This window comes from Cynocephalus volans, chromosome 3, assembly GCF_027409185.1.
Source record: "Cynocephalus volans isolate mCynVol1 chromosome 3, mCynVol1.pri, whole genome shotgun sequence".
NCBI lineage: Eukaryota > Metazoa > Chordata > Mammalia > Dermoptera > Cynocephalidae > Cynocephalus > Cynocephalus volans.
Genome location: NC_084462.1, coordinates 127,343,776 through 127,369,724, shown reverse-complemented (window position 1 = coordinate 127,369,724; position 25,949 = coordinate 127,343,776).

Below are 25,949 nucleotides of genomic sequence, written 5' to 3'. Positions count from 1 at the left end.
TCCCAAAAATGTCCTTTCTGTTTGCTTGTCATATCAACTTCACAGAACTGTAATTGTTATGTCTTCTTCTCTCACCGCCCCCCCCCCACTGGGTTTTTGTGTATTTATTTATTTTCAGCTCCCACAAATAAGTGAGAACATGTGATATTTCTCTTTCTGTGCCTGACTTGTTTCACTTAATATAATTCTCTCGAGGTCCATCTCTGTCTTTGCAAATGGCAGTATTTCATTCTTTTTTATAGCAGAGTAGTATTCCATTGTGTAGATATACCACAGTTTCCGTATCTACTCATCTGATGGTGGACATTCGGGCTAGTTCCAACTCTTAGCTATTGTAAAGAGTGCTGCGATGAACATTGGGGAACAGGTATACTTTCGACTTGATGATTTCCATTCTTCTGGGTATATTCCCAGCAGTGGGATAGCTGGGTCATATGGTAGATCTATCTGCAGTTGTTTGAGGAACCTCCATACCATTTTCCATAGAGGCTGCACCATTTTGCAGTCCCACCAACAATGTATGAGAGTTCCTTTTTCTCCGCAACCTCACCAGCATTTATCGTTCAGAGTCTTTTGGATTTTAGCCATCCTAACTGGGGTTAGATGGTATCTCAGTGTGGTTTTGATTTGCATTTCCCGGATGCTGCATGATGTTGAGCATTTTTTCATATGTCTGTTGGCCATTCGTATATCTTCCTTAGAGAAATGCCTGCTTAGCTCTTTTGACCATTTTTTAATTGGGTTGCTTGTTTTTTTCTTGTAAAGTTGTTTCAGTTCCTTGTATATTCTACATATTAATCCTTTGTCAGATGTATATTTTGCAAATATTTTCTCCCACTCTGTTGGTTGTCTTTTAACTCTGTTAATTCTTTCTTTTGCTGTGCAGAAGCTTTTTAGTTTGATATAATCCCATTTGTTTATTTTTCCTTTGGTTGCCCATGCTTTTGGGGTCATATTCATGAACTCTGTGTCCAGTGCTACTTCGTAAAGATGAGGTCAAACTGTTCCTGTTTGCAGATGACATGATCCTATATATCAAACAGCCTAAAGTCTCTAGAAAAAAACTCTTGGAGTTGATAAATGATTTCAGCAAAGTAGCAAGATACAAAATCAACACACAAATATCAGTAGCATTTCTATGCTCTGGTAGTGAACATGCAGAAAGAGAAATCAAGAAAGCTTGCCCATTTACAACAGCCACCAAAAAAATAAAATACTTAGGAATTGAGTTAACCAAAGAGGTGAAAAATCTCTATAATGAGAACTACAAACCACTGCTGAGAGAAATTAGAGAGGATACAAGAAGATAGAAAGATATCCCATGCTCTTGGATTGGAAGAATCAACATTATGAAAATGTCCATACTACCCAAAGTGATATACAAATTCAATGCAATCCCCACCAAAATTCCAATGACATTTTTCTCAGAAATAGAAAAAAAACTATACAGACATTTATATGGAATAATAAAAGACCACGCATAGCCAAAGCAATGCTGAGCAAAAAAAATAAACCTGGAGGGATAACACTACCTGACTTCAAACTATACTACAAAGCTATAATAACCAAAACAGCATGGTACTGGCATAAGAACAGACACACCAATCAATGGAATAGAAGAGAGTATCCAGAAATCAGCCCACACACCTACAGCCATCTGATCTTTGACAAAGGCACCAAGCCTATAAACTGGGGAAGAGACTGCCTCTTCAGGAAATGGTGCTGGGATAACTGGATATCGATATGCAGGAGAATGAAACTAGACTACCTCTCACCATATACTAAAATCAACTCAAAATGGATTAAAGAATTAAATATACACCCCGAAAAAATAAAATTCTTAAAGAAAACATAGTAACACTTACTAAGTTTCTTTTTTAAAAATATCCTTTTGGCTTCAACTTTTCTCACAATCTTTAGACTGATGAAAGGAATAAGAATTGAAGAAAGAATGAGAATAGGATGTTGAGTTGTAGTCCCACCTCTGCCAACAAAAAATTGTGTATTTGCAGAAATACTTAAACCAATTTTCCTACATTTGTTTATCCCTAGCTACCCAAATTTTACAGGGAAGTTATCATAACTAAACATATAACATTGGAGATTAGGACAATAGAAATTACTTTAAATGAGAAGACATATTGACATAAAGATATAAAATAAGGAGTTTTTATAACCAATTAGAAAAAAAGACTAAGTTAATAAATGTTTGCCAATTGGTCAATATTTTTGGACGTTAAAGGTCCTTTGATTTACCTGCTTAAACATAACTTACACATGACCTCTTTTCAAAATAAATAGGACAATAGAAAGATTGAAAGTGAAAAGCTCATGCCACTGGTAAGAAATTATAAGAAAGTAAGAAATAAATGACCTGTTTTGGGGGAAAAAAATAGAAATTTAAATTTCTACAAATGATTTAGGAACTGAGATTAAATGCCATGCTAGATTTTTTTTTTTGCTTTTTACAAATATATTATTGTGTGCATTTAATAGTCGCTATTTGCTTTGTGGAATACATAAAACAGAAAATTATAAATAGGACATAAAATAGAAAGCATGTGGGTGACTTTTATTTAACAGACCTGCCATTATTTCTTGGGAAAAAAATTAAAAATAAGTGCTTAGTTTTAACTCTGTAGTATAGTTTTCTGTAACCAAAAGTTTCATCAATATTACAAGTTTCATCAAATATATAAAACAATAGTAATTATTAAGATATTATTTACATAATTATCTTGTGCACATATCTAGAAAATTAATATGATTTCATATGGGTAGCATGCCGAAAACATATATATATATATATGTAGCATTACTATTCTCAACTTAGAAATATATCCCTTATTCTCAAAAATCTCCATTATTATTACAGTAATAATCACAAAAGGCTGTAAGATTGATATGGGTAGTGTGTGCGTGTTTGGGGTGTGTGTGAGAGAGACAGACAGAGAAGACAGATAGAGACAGAGACTGTATGTTCCTTTGGGTCTATGTGTATGGCATTATTTCTTTACTGTACTTTTGTAAAAGTTCATTAACTACTTTCACTTTTGACCCTTCAATATAGAAACTAAAGTGATTTTCAAAATGTAAGTCATATCATGTCATACTACTCCCATGCTTTACAATTTTGGTGCCTCTCCATTTCCCTCAAAATTAAATATAAAGTAATTATAATGGCCAACACATTCCTGCATGACCCAATATTCTTTCACTTTGTGAGAATACAGAATAGGTCAGCTACTTTAAAAATCATTTTAACAATTTCTTAGAAATCTTAAATTATAATCACCACATGACCTAGCAATTTCAAGCCTACTAATTATCTACCCAGAGGAAATGAAAATGTGTTTGTACAAAGACCTTTACACAAATGTTTATAACATCTTTATTCTTAATTATCAAAAACTGGGAACATTGCAGATTTCTTCAACCAGTTAATGGATAAACAGCTATAGCATATCTGCACAATAGCATATTAATCAGTAACAACTAAAGGACAAAGTGTGGATTCACAAGACAGCATAGATAAACCTTAAAAATAGTTTGCTTGGAAAAACCCCGACCTCAAAGACTAAGTATTGTATTAATTTCATGTTCTTGAACAGGCAAAAAATATAGGGATGAAAACAAAGGTCATTAATTGTAAGCATTTGGGAGGTAGGGGCAGTAATTGACTACAAAGGATCAGTATGAGAAAAGTTGTGTTGTGAAGCAGATATGCTCTACAGTTCTATAATTGTATGGATGCATGGCTCTATGCACTTGTCAAAGCTCATAGGTCTTTACCCCACAAAGACTGAATTTTTATCTAAATAGTTAAAGAAAAATTAACCAAGATTTCATAGTATCAATGGTGTAGTGAAGTAAGTGACCAAAAATCTGTATTACAAATAAATCATATAGCACCTACATGGGCCTTGGGAAGAAAAGAGCTGACCAAAGTGTTTTTACAGGATCCTGAAAGCTAAAGACAAAAAGAATCATACAGAAACACTGCATTCAGAGGGGTACATTTGTTTTTCAGAAGGCAAGGGTTACCAATTCTAAAACTAACTGATGTGTGTGATAGGATTGAAAAATGCATACACATATCATTGTAGATAATGAGACCCAGGTCTTTTGCTGGGAAGAAAGTTAAGAGAAGAAAGCTATAAAATTATAAATAAGGAAAGGGGAAAAGCTAGAACAAATCTTGTGGTGCTGGCTTGTAGTTGGAGGTTTCAGTCCTTAAAAACTAACGCCACCTTAAGTGCCTTAAGTGACATTACAAGTGGCGCCATTATGGGCCCACAAGGGTGTATTAATGTGGCAGCCTAAGATGGCGCCAGGAGGAAGTAGGGTGGGAGTGTCTGCGGGAACCTTGCCTTAGCCCTTATTGGCCAAATATGTGCTTCAGCGCTTGTGAACACTGCCTGATTGCAATAGTTAGGCATTGAGACAGGATGCATGCCCTTGACCTTTAAGGTGATAGGATTATGTAAAAAAACCTCCCTTCCCCATTTGCCTTTAAAAGCAAATGCTTGTGTGATAATAAACCGAACTGCTCAACAGAACCCCGCGGTGTCTGACTGTCCTTTTAAAGTTTAACTGGGCTGGTTGGGGCCTGCGGCTGTGCTCACCTCTCTTCACGGCTCTCTTCCCCCATCTCCTTCCAAAGGGGACAGGAGGGAAAGAGGAATCCGGGCCATTCGCTCGCCCACCGAAAGGAACGAGGCTAGGGCTGTTCGGGTCGGCCGGCGGCGGACACAACAGAGTGATGCCCTGTGTGAGGAGTTTTTTAAAACTCGTGGGCAAACGGCGAGCAAGTGAGGCCCCCGGCTGCTCGGTCCTGAAAGAAGGTTGACAAAGGATGATCAACCAGTGGAGTGGCCCACACAGCTGCGGTAGTCGCCTTGAAGTAATCTGCCTGCATGTCAGGGTTAGCACCATAACAGGGGGAAGTCCCTGCACTTCTCTGCCCTGTTGCTCCCTTTGTCCCTTCTTCACAGGGCAACATGGGAGGTGTGTGTGGAAAGAGTGACGAGACAGCCTGCAAAGCTCTAAAGTACATGTTAAAAAACAGAGGCCTAGAAATATCTGACTCCACGGCCACCAATGCCTGGCATCATGTGGTGAAGGTGGCCCCTTGGGCACCTTCGTCCAACTTGTTCTCGTATGAGGCTTGGGACCAGGTTCAAACCTTGGCCAGAAAGAATGAGATTAGTTATGGGCTAGACGCCCCCTTAGGGTTCTACCCAACCATCTCTGTCCTAAAGCTTTGCTTCCATCCCGAGCATCAGAAAGGGGCAGAAAGGGATTGGGTGCAGTTCGATGAGGAGAGAAAAAGGAAACAAAGCTGCCAATGCAAGGCCCTGAGCCATTGAGTGATACCTATGCCCCTACCCTGTCACCCCGCCAAAGTTTAGCCGAAGGAGAGAAAGCGGCACCTGAAGCAGTGGAGGAGGCTAGCCCACCTTTAAAAACATCCCTGGCAGAGCCGCAGGTTTTCCCTGTTATGGCTCGCTGGGAACCCCCAGCCATCCACAGCCCGTGGGGGGAAGCGGCCCCTCAGGCCTATCTGGTCAATGTTGTAAAAGACTAAAAAAGGCTGTTGCCAAGGCCAGGACTTTATCCTCAGCCTTGCAGGCTCAGACACAAAACTTAATTGAAGCCTTCAAGGCATGTAAACAATACTTCCCCACCCTTCAAGGGACATTGTTTTGGCTGCTGAAGACAAGGTCATTTTAAAAGCCAATGTCCCAAGGCTAAAGGCAAAAACCCCCCTACCACACCTTGCCCCCCCCCCCATGTAAAAAGGATTACATTGGAAAAAGGACTATAGGTCCAAATTTGACAAAGCTCCGGGTGGAAATAGGCCGGCCGCTTGGTATCCTTGGGAAGCTCATGACCTTAAAGAGCTGAAAAAGGCTGTTGTAGAGGATGGGCCCAATTCCCCATGGGCAGAAACCATCCTCCAGGGCATAGCGCACCAACCCTGCACGACCCAAGATTGGAAAATGCTCTGTAAGGCTGTCCTCCCCCCAAACTTGTTTATCAAGTTCTGCGCCTTCTTTGAAGAAGAGTGCCCTGTGCAGGCAGAGATAAACCAAGCAGCCAACCCACCCATCTCTATCAGCTTCGGCATGCTGTCTGCAACAGCAGATCAATTTAGTACTGGAATCCAACAGGCTGCTATCCCAGCCCCCTACCAGGACCAGGTTAGGGCAACAGCGTTAGCCGCATGCAAAAAGTTGGCTGAAGGGCCCAGTGAGCCCGCAATGGCCGGGGTCACCCAGCGACCCTCCGAGGACCTGCCCTCTTTCATAGTTCAGGTGGAACAGAGCCTACAGAGAACATTTCCCCCAGGTCCTCTCTGGGACCAGTTTGTAAAAATGCTAGTGTGGGACGGCATGACTGCCGACCACAAGCTTGCCTGTGCTGGGCTCAAAGATCGTTCTATGGAAAACTGGGTCATTGCAGTAGAGACGTTGGAAGCTACCAACAACAAAGCAGGGCCTTAACTTCCGCTCTACAAGCTCAAGCGGAAACCCTTGCAGGTGCTATGACCCAGGCTCTTAGTGTCAGGATCCCTAAGGAGAGCCCCAGCCAACCCTCCCATAGGGGTCAATGTTATGGCTGTGGGGAACAAGGTCATTTCAAAAGGGACTGTCCCAACAGGAAAAATAAAAACCTTCCCTCTAAGCTGTGCCCTGGGTGCGGTAAGGGGCTTCATTGGAAGCATGAGTGCCAGTCTAAACTAGAGGCGGGGCAATGCCCAGCCCCGTCACTCCAAGGGGATACACAGCCAGTGCCTCCATTCCCTACCAGGCGGCCAGTACCCCAGGCTCATTGGACTATACCTATAGTTCCTGGTTTAAGACCAAAAATGAATCTTAAAATACAAGGCAAAGAGCTTCCATGCCTTGTTGACACGGGAGCGGATCGAACAGTCTTTAGCCACTATGGCAACAATAAATGGGTCTCTGCCTTCAAAGACAAGCCATTGTTGAACGGCATCACCAATGCCTAAAAAATCAATTATTAAAACAAAAAGGGGGAGTCACCAGACCTCATCAGCAGTTGGGACAGGCACTCCTAACTTTAAACATCCTAAATTTTTCCAAAAATGAACCCGTTTGCCTTCCAGAAACACTGGTCAGCTGCACCACCACGCCCGGAAGTCCAAGTGTGGTGGAAAGACCCCTTAGCAGGCCAGTGGAGGTGCCCTGACCCATTGCTAACTATGGGTCGAGGGTTTGGTTGTGTCTTCCCCCTCAGTGAGTCAACCTCTATATGGGTCCCAGCCAAAAATCTTAAGATCTTGCCAGACACCCAGGGTACTGAGGACCCTGAGGAGTTTATTGTTTGTATGTTTCAGACTGCATTATGAACCCTTTGTGGATGCTCCCAGTGGCCTCCCTCCTCGGGTCAACAAGGACAAGGGCCTCTGCCACCGGGGGAGGTCCCCACGAGCCAGCCAACCAAACCTGGGAGGTCATACAAGCCGCTATGGAACCGACGCAGATTGGATCTGCTATTTCTACAACAAGGAGGGCTATGTGCCGCCCTCAAAGAAGAGTGTTGCTTCTACGCTGACCACTCTGGAGTTGTCAAAGATTCCCTAGCTAAGCTTAGAGAAGGACTAGAAAAGCAAAACAGAAGAGTGAGAAGCCAATAGTAATTGGTTCCAAGGCTGGCTTTCAAGTTCCCTGTGGCTCACCACCCTGCTGTCCTCCCTGGCGGGCCCCCTAGCCATTTTCCTTGTCTTAATCATCTTGGGGCCTTACGCCATTCGCTAGGTTGTGTCCCTTATAAGGCGCAAATCTCGTAATGCTCACCCAGGTGGTAGAGGAGGTGGCCCACAATGAAAGCCCTGACAGCCCTTGGGTCAATATGGCCCTTCAAGAAATCAACACCAATCTCTAAGGCTCCGCCCCGCCCCCGCTTGGCTGGATAGTCAATGTCGGGTAAGATTTCCAGAGGGAAACAACCTAAGACAGGCACAGCCACCAGAGGGAATGGAGGCGAGGCTGGGAAGGTTAGCCGCCTCCAGCTGCCTTATTAAAACAAAAAGGGGGAGATGTCGGGCCTTAAAAACTAACGCCACCTTAAATGACATTACAAGTGGCGCCATTATGGGTCCACAAGGGCGTATTAACGTGGCAGCCTAAGATGGCACCGGGAGGAAGTAGGGTGGGAGTGTCTGCGGGAACCTTGCCTTAGCCCTTATTGGCCAAATACGTGCTTCCACACTCGTGAACACTGCGTGGTTGCAATAGCTAGGCATTGAGACAGGATGCCTGCCCTTGACCTTTAAGCTGTTTGGATTATGTTAAAACCTCCCCTCCCTATCTGCCTATAAAAGCAAGTGCTTGTGTGATAATGAATGGAACTGCTCAACAGAACCCCCGCCGCGTCTGAGTATCCTTTAAACTGGGTTATTTGGGGCCTGCGATTGTGCTCACCTCTCTTCACGGCTCTCTTCCCCCATCTCCTTCCAAAGGGGACAGGAGGGAAAGAGGAATCCCGGGCCGTTGCTTGCCCACCGAAAGGAACGAGGCCAGGGCTGTTCGGGTTGGCTGGCGGCAGACCCGACAGGAGGTATCAATATATCTATTTACTTATTTATTTATTTATAGTTAAATTGAAATGTTTGGTCTAAACCTGCCTCCATACCTATTTTAAGTTTGGCCTAGAGGTTTCTTTGTAATAGTAAAATGTAACCAAACCTGATGTTTAAACTGACTGTAACCTAACCTGGAAGTATATTCTGCATAATAGGTAGCCAACTTCTCAGCCAATTATAGAAGCCAAGCCTGAGTTCATTACAGGGTGTCAACTGATCAGACCTTGTCCATGTGAGGCTATCATACCTACAGGGTGTCAACTGATCAGACCTTGTCCATGTGAGGCTATCATACCTACAGGGTGTCAACTGATCAGACCTTGTCCATGTGAGGCTATCATACTATGCCCAAATGAGGCAAATGATGAGCTGTAACCAATCAAGTTGTTTCTTTCTGTCACTTGCTTTCCTCCGGCAATAAATATGACCTGCACATGTGGTGGGGTAGAACATTCTTAAATATTTTTGGTCCAGGCTGCTGCTGCCAGACTCTAGAATTGTAAGTAAAGCCAATTAACATGCATAAAATTATACTTCTTGCAATTTTGTTTATACGTATCTATGTGTGTGTGTGTGTGTGTACTCACACATACATACACACACACACACACACACACACACACACAGCCATGCATTGTTTAAGGATGTAGAAGAATTCTGAGAAATGAGTCATTAGGTGATTTTGTCAGTGTGGGAATTATGAAAAAGAACAGCAGTGAATTTTCCTATTATCTACACTGGCCACTAGTTGCATAACTGTGGACCCTCTAATCATGTTACTAAGTTTTTATGCGTCTCATTTTCCTCATCAGTTAAATGAGGATTAGAATAATATCACTCCCACAGTTATGAAAATTATATTACAGGAAATGTATGTGCCAGGCATTCAGCAAACTCTCAGTAGCTGTTAGCCGTTATTATCTGTTATTTTGATATAGGGATGGGTGAGAATTAATTAAAAATGTTAGAGTTCTAAAGCAAAAAACAGCCCTTTTATTTGGGGTGAGACCTAATATGTCAAATGCTTGGCTTTCTATCTTAAAGGGTCTGTGCTTTGGGATGGTCACCCCATGGGTGAGCCAGGCACTTCTCCTCAACATATTTTTCAGTAGGTTTGTTTACAGCAGCATTACTGCAAACATCTGAAAAATGCACTGTGCTACAATGTTAGGATAGCTATGACATTCACTAGTTGATATTTTTTAGCTCCATTATAATTTTATGGGACCACCATGGTACATGCAGTCCTTCATTCACCAAAACAGTGTTATGTGGCACATGACTGTGTGTGTGTGTGTGTGTTTGTGCATGTCTGTGTATATATGTATGTATATAAAAAAATATTAATTTTCTAGCCCTCTCTGTTAAGAAGGCCTAGAAGAAGTAGTGTGACAGTAGCAATTAGTATACTTAATGCCCAGGTCTTGGTTTCTAAATATCATTCTCCAATAAAAAAAAGTATCACTGTTCCCTATAAAAGTGGTTACTTTTTACAAAAGATGTGCCTAGATAATCTTGTATTGTCAAATTGTCAGAAAGTCAGAAACTGCTCAAAAAAAAAAAAAAAAAAAAAAAAAAAAAAAAAAAAAAAAAGGCCCAAACTAGTACAATTTGTGAAGCAAAATAATCATAGTTTTGGATTATAGCTTATTGAATAAAATAAATAACCTTAAATCCATCTGACTGATTCTGAATGGAAAGAAAGGACTTCTTGTGGGCTAATTCCTATTAACAAATATAGAAGAAATGAGTAAAATAGAAAATCACCATTAAAAAATAACAGTAATAATCATTTCAGGAGAGACCCACTGATAGTTGAGAAATCATCTAGTACACAGTGAAGAAGAAAAAGGATCTTGTTATTGTATTTGACAGAGCAAATATAGAACATTTTTATTATTGTCAATGGTACAATGCTGTTTAATGAGTGTCAATAAATAGATAATAAATTGAGAAAAGGAGAATTTTTTAAGTGGTGGCATACCACTAGTCTTTAGGAAATCTGTATTGTCCTTAGTTCTATAAGTATAAATTACCTTATATATGGTGTTCATTTGTATTAGTTCAACCATATCCTTTCAGTTTATTACACAATCATTGTTACCATTTATAAATAAGAGGTAACAGTGTGAAAAATCAATTAAATAGTAACCATGGAAAATACATAATTGACATGTGGGTATACATAGTATGTGTTTAGTGAATTTTCTCTGTAAACTATGACATACAATTTAAGAGCACATGTACATATGAGTAAAGAAAATGAAAAGATCTATCAATCTGGCATGTAGGAAGGCTCCAAAATCTTCATTTGTTCTAGTTTAGCAAGTCTAAAATATTTAGTCTGTCAAGGAGATTATTTAGTTCATTTATATTTAATTGAATTATTGAAATAGCTGAATCTATATCTATTATATTACTATTTGTTTTCTATATGAACTAATTCTGTTTCTTTTTTCTTTCTTCTTGTTTTTACTTGTATAATGCCAACATTGTTTTGCTAGCCCATGTTTCCGTATTAATGTGTTAATTTAACATTCTTTTTGTCTTTTTGTCTAGTAGATATTCTAGTGATTATAAAATATCATCTTGATTTATTTCAGCCCATAACAAAATATTGCTGTTATTACTTCCCTGATAACACTAGAAACATATTTTAATTTCATTTGTTGTCTTCTCATATTTTATTATATTCATGCATTTTCGTTAGACATATTTTAAATGCTATAGTTCATTATCATTATGTTTTATATGGTTAATGTTTGCCCAACATTCATTATATTTATTTTAATATTTACCTTTTTGGTGCTTTTTATGCCTACATGCCACTTTTCTCGCCAGTTCTAGAAGAAGAAAGTGTACATCACTTCTTCTTGAAGGAAGAAAAGATCATTTGGAGTTTCATTTTTAATAGACATGCCAGAAAGCAAGACCACTTGTTTGAGAATTTAGAGGAAAAAACACAGCTCATCAAAACAGAAACAGTATTATCTAGATAACAGAGGTAACTGACAAAGAATTCTAAGTAATTTTTAATAACATGATACAGAAAATAGAAGATAAGATGAACAAAATAGATGAGAATATGGAATATCTCACCAGGCAATTGAAATATATGAAAGAATCATATTACTTAGAACATAAAATACAGGGCCGGCCCCGTGGCGCACTTGGGAGAGTGCAGCGCTTGGGAGTGCAGCGGCACTCCCGCCCCGGGTTCGGATCCTATACAGGAATGGCCGGTGCGCTCACTGGCTGAGCACAGTGCGGGTGCGATCCCCTTACCGGTCATAAAAAGACAAAAAAAAAAAAAGAACATAAAATACAATACTTGAAATTCATATGCCATTAGATAGACACGGTAGCAGAACTGAAAGAGCACAAGGAGGTATTAAGAAATTAAAAGACAGGTTAATAGCCAATATCTAAACTGAAGTAGAGAAAAAATAGTAATTTTAAGTACAGAAAAGAACATTAGCAACCAGAGAAATAAAGCCAAAATATCTAATACTCACGCAATTGGAATCCAGAAAAGAGAAGACAGGGAGGGAGTGGTAACAGTTGCTCTCAATGTGGATAGGAACTGCACTGTCTGGGCATCAGTCCAGGTGAGTTGTCCTCCAGGACTGTCAACTAAAAAAATCATCTATTTATCTCATAGGAGTACTTATAAATTATGCTTTCCAGAAACTTTTTGGGCAAATGTTTGCTGTTCAACTTTCTCCATTTCCTGAGAGAAAAGCAAACAAAGGCTTGAGACAGTCCCAATCCCTGTCAAAATTTCTGTTGGTTTATCTGCCCCCAGTAATAGCCTGCTGTGGTATAATCTGAATTTTCAACATCTTGCTTGTGAAATTTATTACCTTTCTATTGCTGCCATAACAAATTACCACAAATTGTGTGGCTTACAACAACCCAAATTTATTACCTTATGATTCTGTAGGATAGAAATCTGACTTGGGTCTCACTAGGCTAAATTCAAGATGTAGGCAGGGCTGAGGTTTTTTCTGGAGGCTATAGGGGCGAGTCCAGTGCCTAGACTTTTCCAGGCTCTAGAGGCCACTTTTAATACTTAACTTGTTGCACCCATTCTCTGTCTTCAGACCCAGCAACGTAGTATCTTTTTAATCCTTCTTCCATTTTCACATTCCTTTTGACCATACCCAGGAAAGGTTGTACGCTTTTAAGGACTCAAGTGATTAGATTGGGTCCATCTGGATAATCCAAGTTAATTTCCTATCACAAGGCCAGCTGATAATCAAACTTAATTGCATCTGCAACCTTAATTTCTTTTTACTGGCTCCAAGTACAATTATTTTGTCTAATACACGCCCAGACTTGTCAAATGCTTCCAGGGATAAAGTCTATAAGTCAGTTCACCTCACTGTATTCTCCTGTCTCTGGAGTCTAAGCTCCTCAAGGGTTCTTTGCCTTTGCAGCTCCCTCTCAATGTCAATTAGTTAATTTATTTGTTTTAAATATATATTTCTAGTGTTTTGGGGGGAGTGCTGTTCCTCCATTAGCTAAGGAATCTCTCCTGAAATTTGAAGTCTCTATTACTTCATTTTTTAATCCAAAAATGTATGTAGTGTAATCTTTTAGATGTTCAGATTAAAAATAAAGAATCCAACAAAAAGGCCAATAATCTTAGTAGATGACCTATTTATTATTGTGGGGCTTAAGTGATAAAACTAGTTAATTCTTCAAATTATATCACTGCAATTTTTCAAATTACACAATTCTGATGAAAAGAACATAGTTCACTCTTTGCTTATATAAAGTGTTCAGAAAATCAAAGAGCACATTACTAGTTATTAACTAAATATTCTTCAAGTTCAGAATAATAAACGCTGGTCAAAGCATAGCTTCTCATGTAACAAATGCCTTAAAATATTTTTGTGGGGAAATAGAATAATTTAGTCAGGCTCCCTTGGCTCAGGTCTGGCTGGGAGGTTGACCAGCACATTTCTTGTTAACAAGTTGTGTGGGTGGAGTTAGTGTGCATGTGCACCCACGTATCTTTCTAGCTATTGCTTTTGTGTGCTCCTAGTGTTGTGTGTGCTGAATAAAGACTATTCCTACTTCAACCAAGGTTCCAAGGACCCTTTTCCCAGTTACCTAGCTCGTAGACCTGCGTGTGAAGGGTTTGTGAACCGGCTCGAGGGGTCTGTGAGCTCCAGACCCTAGCCCTAGCTCTACAATTTTTTCTATTTTGAGTATTCCATAGGTGAGCAATACTAACTAAAAGTTAGATTAACTATTGCTCAGTTAACTAAAGCATAACTAACTTCAGAAAAAAATTTTAATCTAAAATTCAATTAAAAATCTTAACTTTTTGTATGATGTATGTAATAATAACAATCACATTGGCTTGATAATTCATTTTCTTGACATTTCAGTAGCTAAAGGATAAGAATCATGAAGAATTTAGATCAATAATTTAACTCTTTACAAAAGGACAAACAGTGCTGAAATGTCCAAAGACCCTTAGCAATGCTTCATCCTCAGAATTCAAGGCTTAGAAATCCCCTGTGGTATTTTCTAATCATTCTTGTAAGCCCTTCGGATGATTAAAAATGATTTAAAAACCTCTATTTTATCCATAATATGAATTTATTTTTTATTGCTTGAGTTTGGGTCTGTGTGGTAGAAATAGGTTGCTTGGGTAGCCATGTGAGATAAAAGCCAGAAAACTCAATTGTCCCTCCTTATGTTCTGAAATTATTACTCAACTGTAGATCCCTGAATGCTTTTTGAAAGAAAAATGAAGAGTGGCTGGCCACAACGTTTGTTTAACAAAATTTACCAATTCTTTTTAAATGCACTACCTTGGAGATGCACAATCTTTAATCTTTATCTGCACCTTTGTAAAAAGAATGCCATTAAAGTCTCATTTGCTGGAAACCAAAAGACAGAGTGTGTCTTGTTTTTTCTGATGTAATTCTTGTGAATTCAAAGTTCAAATCAATGTATGAAAAGCAATAGAGAATAGCATTTAAGACCACAAGATGCTGGAAACCAAATAGAATATAATGCAATCCCTGCACCACACCTACTAATTGTGTGATTTAGGGCACATTTCTTAACTTTCCCATGTTTCAGTTTCTCAATTTGTAAATAGGGATTAACAATAGTAACTTATTTCATTCATGTATTTAGAGAATTAAATAATTTAACATTTTCAATCTCTTAGAACATTACTTATCACACAGTAAGTGTGCAAAATGTGATAGCATTGTTGTTTTCTAATGCATGGTGCATGTAATATCACACACAAAAACACACAGATACACACACTTTAGTGCTGCGTCACTATTATATCTATGTATATGTAGAGAGCATGCACTATAGCGTAACATCGTCATTGTCATCATCATCATCATCATCATCATCATCATCACCATCATATTTATCCTGTTGACCTTTATTGAATGTTCACTGGTTTATTGTGCTTACCATTTGCTGGCACTCTGCTCAGAGTTTTTCATGAATATCTCTTTTTATCCTCAAAGTAATTTTTTGAGGTAGGAACTATTATTATGACTATATTACTGAGGCATAGAGAGCTCAATAAACTTACTTGTTATACATCTAGAAATAACAAGGCAAGTACTCAAACTGAATCCTGCCTGACCCCAAAGCCAGTCCCAGTGCTTATAACCACTTCACTGCCTAGGCAAGTAAAAACTCAGTTTATTCAGAAAACTAGTTGAATTAAGTAAATAAAAGTTAAATTAATTGTTAATCTAGAAGTATCATAAGACATTTTATTCTTTTACCGCTAACAAAAAAAATATGTGTAAATTTATTATTTCCCAAAGAGCAGAAGTATTTTTCTTACTTCCTTTTAACCAACTTTGGCAAAATTTATTTGATAACTAATTCCTAGTTTTACTTTGGCAAGCGTAGTTTGGCTTTTGTGCTTTTACCTCTTTTTTTGCCATATTTAGACCTTTTAGACAAATGTCTGATTTCTTTGTACCATTTATCTTGTTTACATCAGTTTCCAAGGTAAAATAAATTGCTCTTCTCTCTCATTCAGATTTCTTCAGCTTTTCACAGCTGCTGTCTTTTTTCAACTTGTTTGTGGACTCTGAGCAGGATACTTGACATATATTGGAAAATCAATTTTTTTTCCTCTTAAGCAAAGAAACTTACGGGAAGTAGTATTAAAACCTCCAATTCACCAAAGCACTTTGAAATGTTACACTCTAAAGAGACAGGCTTTGTTTACCCAGGTAATAACACAATATGTTATGGCGTCAATCACCCAGTAAGAAGATTGGTTGGATTGGATTACATGTTATTGATACTGACACAGGTAAAAGAAATGAAAAGAAAAAATGGAGAGTATTATATTGCATCTTCCAAATCAGTATTTGTAGGAAAAAAAAAATCACAGAGTTTTACAAAGTAACTTTTGTGAAAATTTATTATAATAGTTTTAGGAAACTTTGCATTAACATCCTATGCTAGAAGTAGTGCATAGAGTGACACAATGACAGTGATATTTATCTCCTAAATAGTAAAGGGGAAACTGATTTTGGATTCTGTTAATCATTCCCTCATTCACATATTAGTTTATTGTCTAATATTTAAAATAACTTTGGGAAATAATCTGATTATCCTGGACTCCATTTCTTTTTCTGTTACAGTAGACTGCCCTAGAATCTGATCAATACATTCCTGACTTTTCTTATTCCTATTGTGCATAAACTGTAAGTGACATACATTTTACTTAAGGAACTATTCTAAGTGCAAAAGACAAAGAAATATGTAGATACAGCCTTTGCTTGTCATGCACTTGGAGCAGGGAGTGGGGGGTGGCTGACTACACAACAACCCTTTTTTATTTTCAATGTTAGTACAGTTTTAACATAGCCCTTATGAGAAGGAATACTCAACATATGGAATTAAAATCATATTTAATGTGGGAGAAACAAGCAAAAATCAAGGAATTATTAATGACATTAGGCACCTGCCTTAAAAGACCATTCTAAGAAAAGTCTGGAGGTTGTGTGGTGGGTAAGGATTTTAGAAACATGTAAGACACTCCACGAAGGTACAGGTTTAGGAGTGGACTGCAATAAATGACCCTGACCAACAGTTTAGGAAGGATGGACTTCAGCATCAAATAGAACTGGATTCAAAACCTAGCATATCCACCTCATAGCTTCATGGAAGGGTACATTTATCTTGCAGAATTTTCTCTAGTATGTTCTTGTTTTATTTTTATTGGGATGTGGACATCAATTTGTCACAAACCTTATCACTCACTATTGCAACATGCCTTGCCTGATATACTCCTCATCTATCACTTACCTTTCTCTCATGATCCGTGAAGGCTCACTGCCTCACTTCCTCTTGGATTTCTTGCTACTAATCTGAATGAAGTTAAGAATAAGAGAAAAATAACTAAAATAAATTTTGAGGTTTATATTTTTTTCCTTTCAACATTATTCTGAAAGAGGGTAATAGCTTGGAAAAAATTTTTTTCTGTTCATATCATTATGTAATATGTATTATAGTAGACCAAATTCTTTTGAAGGTATTAGAAGAGGAATATTTGGTTTCAAAATATTCAATACTCTACCCTATTCAGAAATTAGTACTTTGCTCGAAATTCTTCATGATTTTATGGAAATTATAAGACCCTTGGAAGCAAAAACTGCATTTATTTATCTTAGAATTATCAACAACAGGTGCCAAAATGCCACACACTAGTAGGTGCTCAAAAAAATAATAATAAATAATTAGTAATCTCATTAAATCATTATCATATGTTTCTATTTTTAATATGCAGCCACATTCCAAAATAGTATTTTAGGGGTCCATAAAATTCATAGAGAAGAAATAATAAACTTATTGGAAATTAGAGGAGATCACTGAAGGCTGAAGGAGTGTTACACTTCTCACTGTGTAATGGAGACGAAAAAAGGCTTACTCAAAGCATCATGAATGTGATGAGAAGCCCAAAGGGACTGCACCTCAGCAGCTCCTCTGTTAGGAAGAAAAAACTGGGTACAGCCCCAATTCAAAGTTAGCTTCTGTTTTCTATTGTAAAGACAAGGAGGTTTCACAAGAAAAATAAGTTGATTCAATCATTACAAAAGGACACAAAGACATCTGCAGTGTTACAAAAGTTATCTATGGATAAGTATAGCTTAAACAATGGAAACTAGTAACATCAGTAAAATTAACAAGATGACATTCCAAAGTACAATTTGTGAAAAGCTAAGTTGGTCAAACTGTGATCATTGTCTAAAGTATTACCTCTCCTTAAATGATATAAGCAAAAGTTGCATTCTTATGATAAAAATCTAAGAATAATTATCTCTAAAGTTTCCACCAATAGACAGCTTGTCCCTAGTAAAATTTTTTCACATCTTTCCCCTCAGCAATTCTTAAAATCTCTTAACAGGATTGGTATGACAACCACCTGTTAGCTCTAAAATCATTAAAATATACAATCCCATATGTAAGCAGTGATTAGAGTTGATTAGATGGGCTGTTGCCCTCTGGCTGTAGGCCCTGCCTCCTAATCCAAGGACTTTCCCCCATACATGTATTTACCTAAACACCCTATTCTAAAAATCAAATGAGAGTCAAGATTTCCAACCATCTACAAAGGGGTCATATCAAGATGGAAATATTTGATTTGCCTAAGAATGGAGCTGTGTTCAAAAGCGCAACAGCTAGCTAGGGTTGCAAGTGACTATAGAGATAAAACATTTTAAACAAGTTAGAATTCCTTAAGATTGCCTAAGAAAAATAAACAAAGGACCTAGTAAAATGCTTGGCTTCTTGTAGCTAGTTAGGATGGAGCCATAGGCTACTGTAATTTGAAATATGAATGAAGAGTATAATGGTGCTTATCAGAGGCTGGAGGGTGGGGAAATTGGAGAGATGTTGGTTAAAAGGTAAAAAATTTCAGTTATGCAGGAGTAATAAATTCAAGAGATCTATTGGATGCCCTGTGTTGCTGTAGATAATTACCACTGAGAACAAGGCCACAAAAGTAAAAATGAACAAACTGCATTACATCAAACGAAAAAAATTTCTGCACAGCAAAAGAAATGAATAGAGTGAAGAGGCAGCTAGCAGAATGGGGCAAAATATTTGCAAACTATTCATCTGACAAGGGATTAATAATCAGAATGTACAAGGAAATTAAACAACTTAACAGCAAAAAACAAATAGTTCCATTAAAAGATGGGAAAATGACCTGAATAAATATTTCTCAAAAGAAGACATACATATGGCCAACAAGCACATGAAAAAATATTAAGCATTACTAATCACTAAGGAAACACAAATCAAAACCATAATGAGATATCATCTCATCCCAGTTAGATTGGCTATTATCAAAAAGACAGAAAATAACAAACTCTGACAAGGGTGCAGAGAAAGGGCAGCTCTTATACACTGTTGGTGGAATGTAAATTTAACACAGACATTATGGAAAAGTATATGGAGGTTTCTTAAAAAACTAAAAATAGACCTACCATATGATTTAGTAATTCCTATGCTGGGTATTTATCCAAAGGAAAGGAAATTAGCATACCAAAGAGATATCTGCACCCCATGTTTATTGCAGCATTATTCACAACAGCCAAGACATGGAATCAATCTAAATGCACATCAATGGGTCAATGGATAAAGAAAATGTGGGATATATATCCAAAGGAATACTACTGAGCCATGAAAAAGATTGAGATCCTTTCATTTGTGGCAACATAGATAAGCCTGGAAGAAATTTTGTTAAGTGAAAAAAGTCAGATACCCCAAAATAAATATCACATATTCTCACTCATATGTGGAAGCTAATAATAATAATAATAATAATAATAAAAGTTGAACTTTTAGAAGTAGAGTGTAGAATGCTGGTTATTAGAGCCTGGGGAGGGGAGGGGGAAGGCGAATAGTGAGAAGTTGGTTTGTGAGCACAAAATTACAACTAGATAGGGAAAATAAGTTCTAGTCATGTATAGTAGTGTTGGGCATCTATAAATAACAGTAATGTATGTTCTCAAATGGCTAGGAGTGAGGTGCTCCCATGTTCTCGTCACAAAGAAACAATAAATTTTGCAGTGATGAATTTGCTAACTACCCTGATTTGATCACTACACATTGTATATATGTATTTAAATATAACTCTGTACCCCATAAATATGTACAATCAATATGCTTAATTAGAAAATAAATAATTTAAAAAAAATAATCCAGAAGACTAAATTATTTCGTGAAGACTCAGGTTTAGGTGTAGGTCTAGGTCTAGGACCAAGGCTTCAATAATCTTACTCCCAAAGACTTTTCTTGAGAAGTCAGGAACTGGAGTGTTCAAAATTTCTGTAGAACTCATTTTGCCAGCAAAGGTACCTAAGTTTCAGTATCAAAAAAGCCGAAATGTTGAATTCTGACATTCAAGCTGCCTTGGTGGGGCTGTGTCAGTGGCTGCTCGAAACCTATACACACTATGTTTTTTCCTATATGTACATAACTATGATAAGTTTAATTTATAAACTAGGCACAGTAAGAGATTAGAAACAATAGCTAATAATAAAATAGAACAATTATAAGCATCAATAAACTTGTGCTTTGGGGGTCATTATTAAGTAAAATAAAGATTACTTAGACACAAAAACTGCAAAGTGGGGTAGTCAATCTGATAAAAGAGATGGCTACTAAGTGATAACAAGGTAGGGAGCACATACTGCATGGGTATGCTGGACAAAGGGATGATTCACATCTGGGATGGAGTAAGACAGTGTAAGATTTCATCCTACTCCTTAGATGGAATGTAACTTAAAACTTATGAATTGCATATTTCTAGAAATTTCCATTTAATAGTTTTGGACCTCGGTTGAGTGCAGGTAACTGAAACCATGGAGAGCAAAACTGGGAATGGGGGTGGGGCACTACTTTAAAAGACATGAGGAATCCAAAAAATGTATGATGAGTGTAGTTTCTTGACCTATGCTGGACAGCTTAAACAAAGAGAACGGAAAGCTCAATGCCTTAATTTCTCAGTTCCCAGTAAAAAACAGTAAACCATATCTTTTCTATGACTGCATTTAAATAATTTTTTATCAATCACACCTTTGAGAAAGATTTTACCTGAAACCTTAAGTTACAATTTGATTCTGTGAGTTTACGAATTAAGATGTTCACTAAACTCTGAGCCTCAATATAGCAGTGAAATGTAAAGGCTCTTGAACTAGACTGCTTTAGTTCAGGTTCTGGTTCTAGCTTTATAATTTTGGGCAATTTAACATTTCTGTGCTTCAGTTTATAGCTTTATAATTTTGGGCAATTTAACCTTTCTGTGCTTCAGTTTTGTCGTTAGAATAGTAATGCCTACTTTAACAGGTATTGTGAGGAGTGAAGGCTCAAAACAGTGTCTGAAAAATTGTACTTACTCAAGTAAATCTAGCCATTATTAATTACAGAAATTATTATTATCTCATGCTAAATTTAGATAATAAAATATATGAAAGAGTAGGAGCATGAGAACAGAAATGGCTGCAAATGGGGATAACTAGATTGCTGGAGTATTCCTTAAAGCCACTGACCACACACCTTCCTTGTAGGCAGAAGCAACCGCTCATCCCCAGGGTCTCAGGGCTGTTCCTGCCTCGCTCAAAGATTCCATAGCAACCCCTGGAGATGTCAAACCTCCTTGTACCCTCCTCCACTTTCTCTATCATTTTATCCAGATCTATAATGATACTGAGAACTTAGCATTCCCCAGGGGCCCTATTATGAACTTAACCTGAGAGGAAAAAAAGTGAAAGCAGAGCAAAGCTTTGTAAATTTATATTGGAAAAAAATAAATAAATGATATTTGCAAGAATGGATTCTGAGAGTGTTTGACCAAGCAGAAAAAAACCTAATTTTAGTAAAGCTGATTTTTTAAAGGGGATTTTGATTAAAGATTATGGATTTAATATTTTAATTAGAAAAAACAAAAATGGTTCTAGTTGATTGTTAACTAAGCTTTGAACTCACAGTTATCCCTCACTAAGTAAGAATGGGATGATAGAAATTCCTTGGTCTAATGTAGTGGAAAAAATAAGAAAACTTAAATTTATAAATGTTGAAATAGATTTAAAGTATGCAATTTGCTCTCACATAGTTCTGCTCTAGTGTTCCCAGAGATATTTCATAAGACATCAGAGCATCTAGAATGGCATTTTTGATGGGAATAATATTATTGTTGAAATACACTGTGGTGGTATTTCTTTGAAAATCAGAGATATTGCTAGCAGATTCTACCATTTAAATGGGTTCCCGAATTTTATTAGGGATGAGGTAACCACAGGATAACAGATGCCAAACCATTTCATTTAAATGCAAAAATGATTAATTGGTTATAGAGATCCTGAAACTGAAAGAGATAGGCAACTCAATAAAATTGAATTTAGATTGCAAAAGAGTAAAGAGTTATACAAAACAAACAAAATAAACAAAAAATTATATGTTGACAACTTAAAGTGCTCACCTAGTTCTCACAAATGAGTCAGTTCACAATCCCAGATCCACTTTACAAAGTTGAACCTAAGTAACAAAACCAAAGGATGCTATAATAGTATTACAAGTACATATTATAAATATTCATTTTTGCCTTTGTCGAAGAGATCTGTCAAGTGTGTACCATGGTGATTGTTAGGGATTTCAGGGATTGTTAGGCATATGTCCAAGTGAGTGCAAATTTCTGGGGACCCATAATAACGCTGTGTTCCATGATCAAGGTAGAGAATTAGCACGGTCCAGTGACAGAGTTTCACTTATGATTGTTACATGGTTGGTCCACAGGGCCTCAAATCCATTCTTTTGTTACTTTTTTAATGCCTGACTACAGAATTTAATCAATTAACATACCAATTGGTATATTATCCATATTAGCTTTTTGATTTATGGAGTAATGGCTACTATGCTAGAAAGAGGTTTATGCTATGTCATTTAATTGATCCCTAGAATATCTTCACTTAGTTTACCATTAGACTGCACAGAATAGAGATGGGACTTGGGAAATAACTGTGGATTATGATTCATTTAATCAGATCATGAGCTCCGTTGAAGCTTCCATTCTGAGTGTATTCTCTATTGAAGTAAGTCAACACAGCTCATGGCATTTTATTTATTGCTTTTGAATTTGCCTCATATTTCTCTACCCAAATAAACTAAGAATATCAATAATGGATTTATATTTTTGGACTAGAAGCCTCTATAAATTCGAAGACATTTCTCTTTATATAAACATTTATCGATGTATGCATGTATGCACACAAATACAGACACACACACACAAAGTTGATAGGGCATCTCTCAGGGCTAGGTAGGGAGTTTTCCAAATGAGGGATCCTGAAATTTAAGCTTCATTAGCTTCATGAAAAATCTGCCTCTGAGTATATCATTACTATTTTTCTTCAGAACTCTATGAACTCTGGTGATCTGCAATATCGTTTACTCTAAAGGGTCTTTTCTCATCTTGATATTCTATAGAACATGATGGTGGTCCAGTAAAGGAGGGGGGAAGATAATTCCCAATAAAATACTCTTTTCGAGTCTGTCATCTCAATTAAATCCTGGATTCTGTACCCTGGAGCATGTTAAGTAACCTCTCTAAAGGATATTTGCAACACAACTGCAAGTAAAGAGTTACTATGCATGGTAGAAATGTGTAAAGAAAAAAACAAACTTTTCTCCTGTTCTGTTTCCAAATAGATGGACTTTGACTTTACCTTCTTCTATTTACTAGAAATCTGATAAAGGTAGAAAGTCAGCTGTACTACCAGGCAACATTGTCTATGGCAAAAACAGAAAAACAGGCTGATTTTTAAACCGCATCTGGACAGGGAGTACTAGTAAAAACAATCACACCAGAAAAACCTGGGTGGAGCCATAACTTTGGGTTTTCCTGAGCTTGGTGATTCTGGTAATTGAGTATCATCCTTTTCTGGTAAACTATAAGCTGTTATAAAACTATTAGGAGAGATATTGATTCCTCCATGGAGCTCAGGGTCTCTCAAGGAGCTCAGGGTTACATACTTGCCTTAGTGTTTTTGTCTTGGTTTAATTGCCAGAATGCTTCTTTTGTGGTTATCTTCTTGGTAAATTCACTCATTCCCTTGACATCTGCATGCAAATCTTACCTTATCAATACTTCAACCACACTGCCAGCCCCCCAGCTTTATACTGATCTACTGACTCTATTTTCCATCTTACTTCTTTTCCGTGACAACAGGGGTGTCTGTTTTGTTTCCTAATATACCATATGTTTATCAAAGAGTGCTTGCCATATGTGAGCTTCTTAATAATTGTATTGTAATTAAAATTGTTGCTGAGTGAAGTAAATTTACTTTTTCCTGAGTTCACTTGGTCACCCTTTTTCTATCTGTATCATTTTAATGTTTTTGTTTTTTTTTTCTTTTTGAGTTCTTAGAATTCTGCTGGATTCTATTAATTCACGGAAGTGATTACTGCACTAAGCATATCAACTTGGTTAACAAAAGGCATAATATCTACAGAGGGAGTGAAGGAGAAAACTATTTTCAGAAAAAGAGGCAATCTGTAGATTGGAGAATGTAATCTCTGTGGAAAACCAAAACTGTGCTCTCCGAAGAAGGGAGGTAGAAACTGGAATTTGTTTTACAGTCAGTCTTACATACATATTTAGCAGACTTGGGGAAATTCTATGAATATTTATAAGGGAAGTAAAGCACGTGCCCAATGGGTAAACACACATGTAACATACATCCTGTGTTTACTTCAGGGTGGGGTTTAGTATTAAAACTAGAGGAAATTTGGCTCTTTACAGCAAAAGGTGAGCCACAGGCATGAAGATAGTTCATGCACAGTCTGTTACCAGCCATAACTGGTTTGAGGCTTGCAGTTATTTATCAGGAAAGAATGCTGGTGAAGCTGATTCTTTGTCCAGTTGAAGCTGTGGCAGGGCCCCAAAATGGGGGAGGGGAGGGAGGATTGGTAGGCTGGTGCCAGTGCCAGGTGGTCTCTTGGAGGTCAGCTGGGGAATTTCTCTCTGATAACTTAAAGAAGGTCCGCCTCCTTCAACAGTGAGTGTTCAGGTTTTTCTTTCCTGTAATTAAGCAGAAATCAGTTCCTTAAAAAAGATGTCAAAACCTCGTGCCAGTCAGTAACATATATATAGTTTTATTACACATGGGGATACGTGTCCGACCTCTTACCCTGCTACAGCTATTTGGTTCTGTTTTGTGGTTTTGGTGTGGCTCATTTTAGCCGGAGGAAGTCCATTTTACCTGTCTTTTGGGGAATATTTTAACAATTTTAATTCTCCACTTTCATCATGATGTAACAAAATGTTTCTATTAACTGAATTCCCCCCCCCCCCCCCCCCCGACTAATTTTTTAAAAAGTTTCCTTTTCCTTGCGGTGTCTTTGTACGTCTTTCTGAACACTCATTGTTGAAGAAAGTGGACATTCTGTATGTTACCTACCTGTAGCAGTTTCACGTTACAAAATGGTCAGTAAGTACCACGTGCCAGGTTACTTTTAATTTTCCTTTTGTTCCAGGGTTTTGAGGAAATTTGTTTATCTTTACTTCTCACCAGTCAAATAGGGTAGCAACTTTCGTACCCATGTGTCGAGCTCTTTTACCTGCCCGTAATCCTGCTAACTGGGCCAATCGTCGAGCTCTTGCTGGGTCTGGAGCTTATAAATCCCTCAAGCCCATTTGCAGACTAGGTCACAAACCCTTCACATGCCAGGCTGGGTCCTTAGACCCCTCAAACGCAGGTCTATGAGCTAGGTAACTGGCAAAAAGGTCCTTGGAGCCATAGGTTAGAGAGCATGGCTGTGCAGCGTGGCAGATGCCCAAGGCAGTAAAACACCAGTCAAGGTGGTGGTGCCACCCATGCACACTAAATCCACCCACACGCAACTTACAAAGAATGTGCCATACCACCCCCAGCTGGATCTAAGATGAAGGAGCTTGATTAAATTATTCTGTTTTCCTAACACCATGTGACATAGAGGTGGCTTCCTCCTGATTCCTTTACTTCATGTTTTTAGGAAGAAAGCTGGTTCCAGACAGAGTTCCTTCCATTATAGGCTATGCTCTTTACTCACTAAACAAAAAGAATTCACTGCAGGCATGGCCATCAACTTCAGGAAGCCTATTTTCTGGTGACTTCTGAGATTGATTGCCACAGTCTTTTGTTTTCTAGAGCAGTTATTAAAATTTGAGCCTCATTGCATCTGGCCACAATTCTAATTTTTAATGTGTTTTTCAGGGGTGTTTAGTTGTGTCCTAGTTGTTCTAGAAATGAAAGTTGCACTTCTATTTCTCAAATTTCTT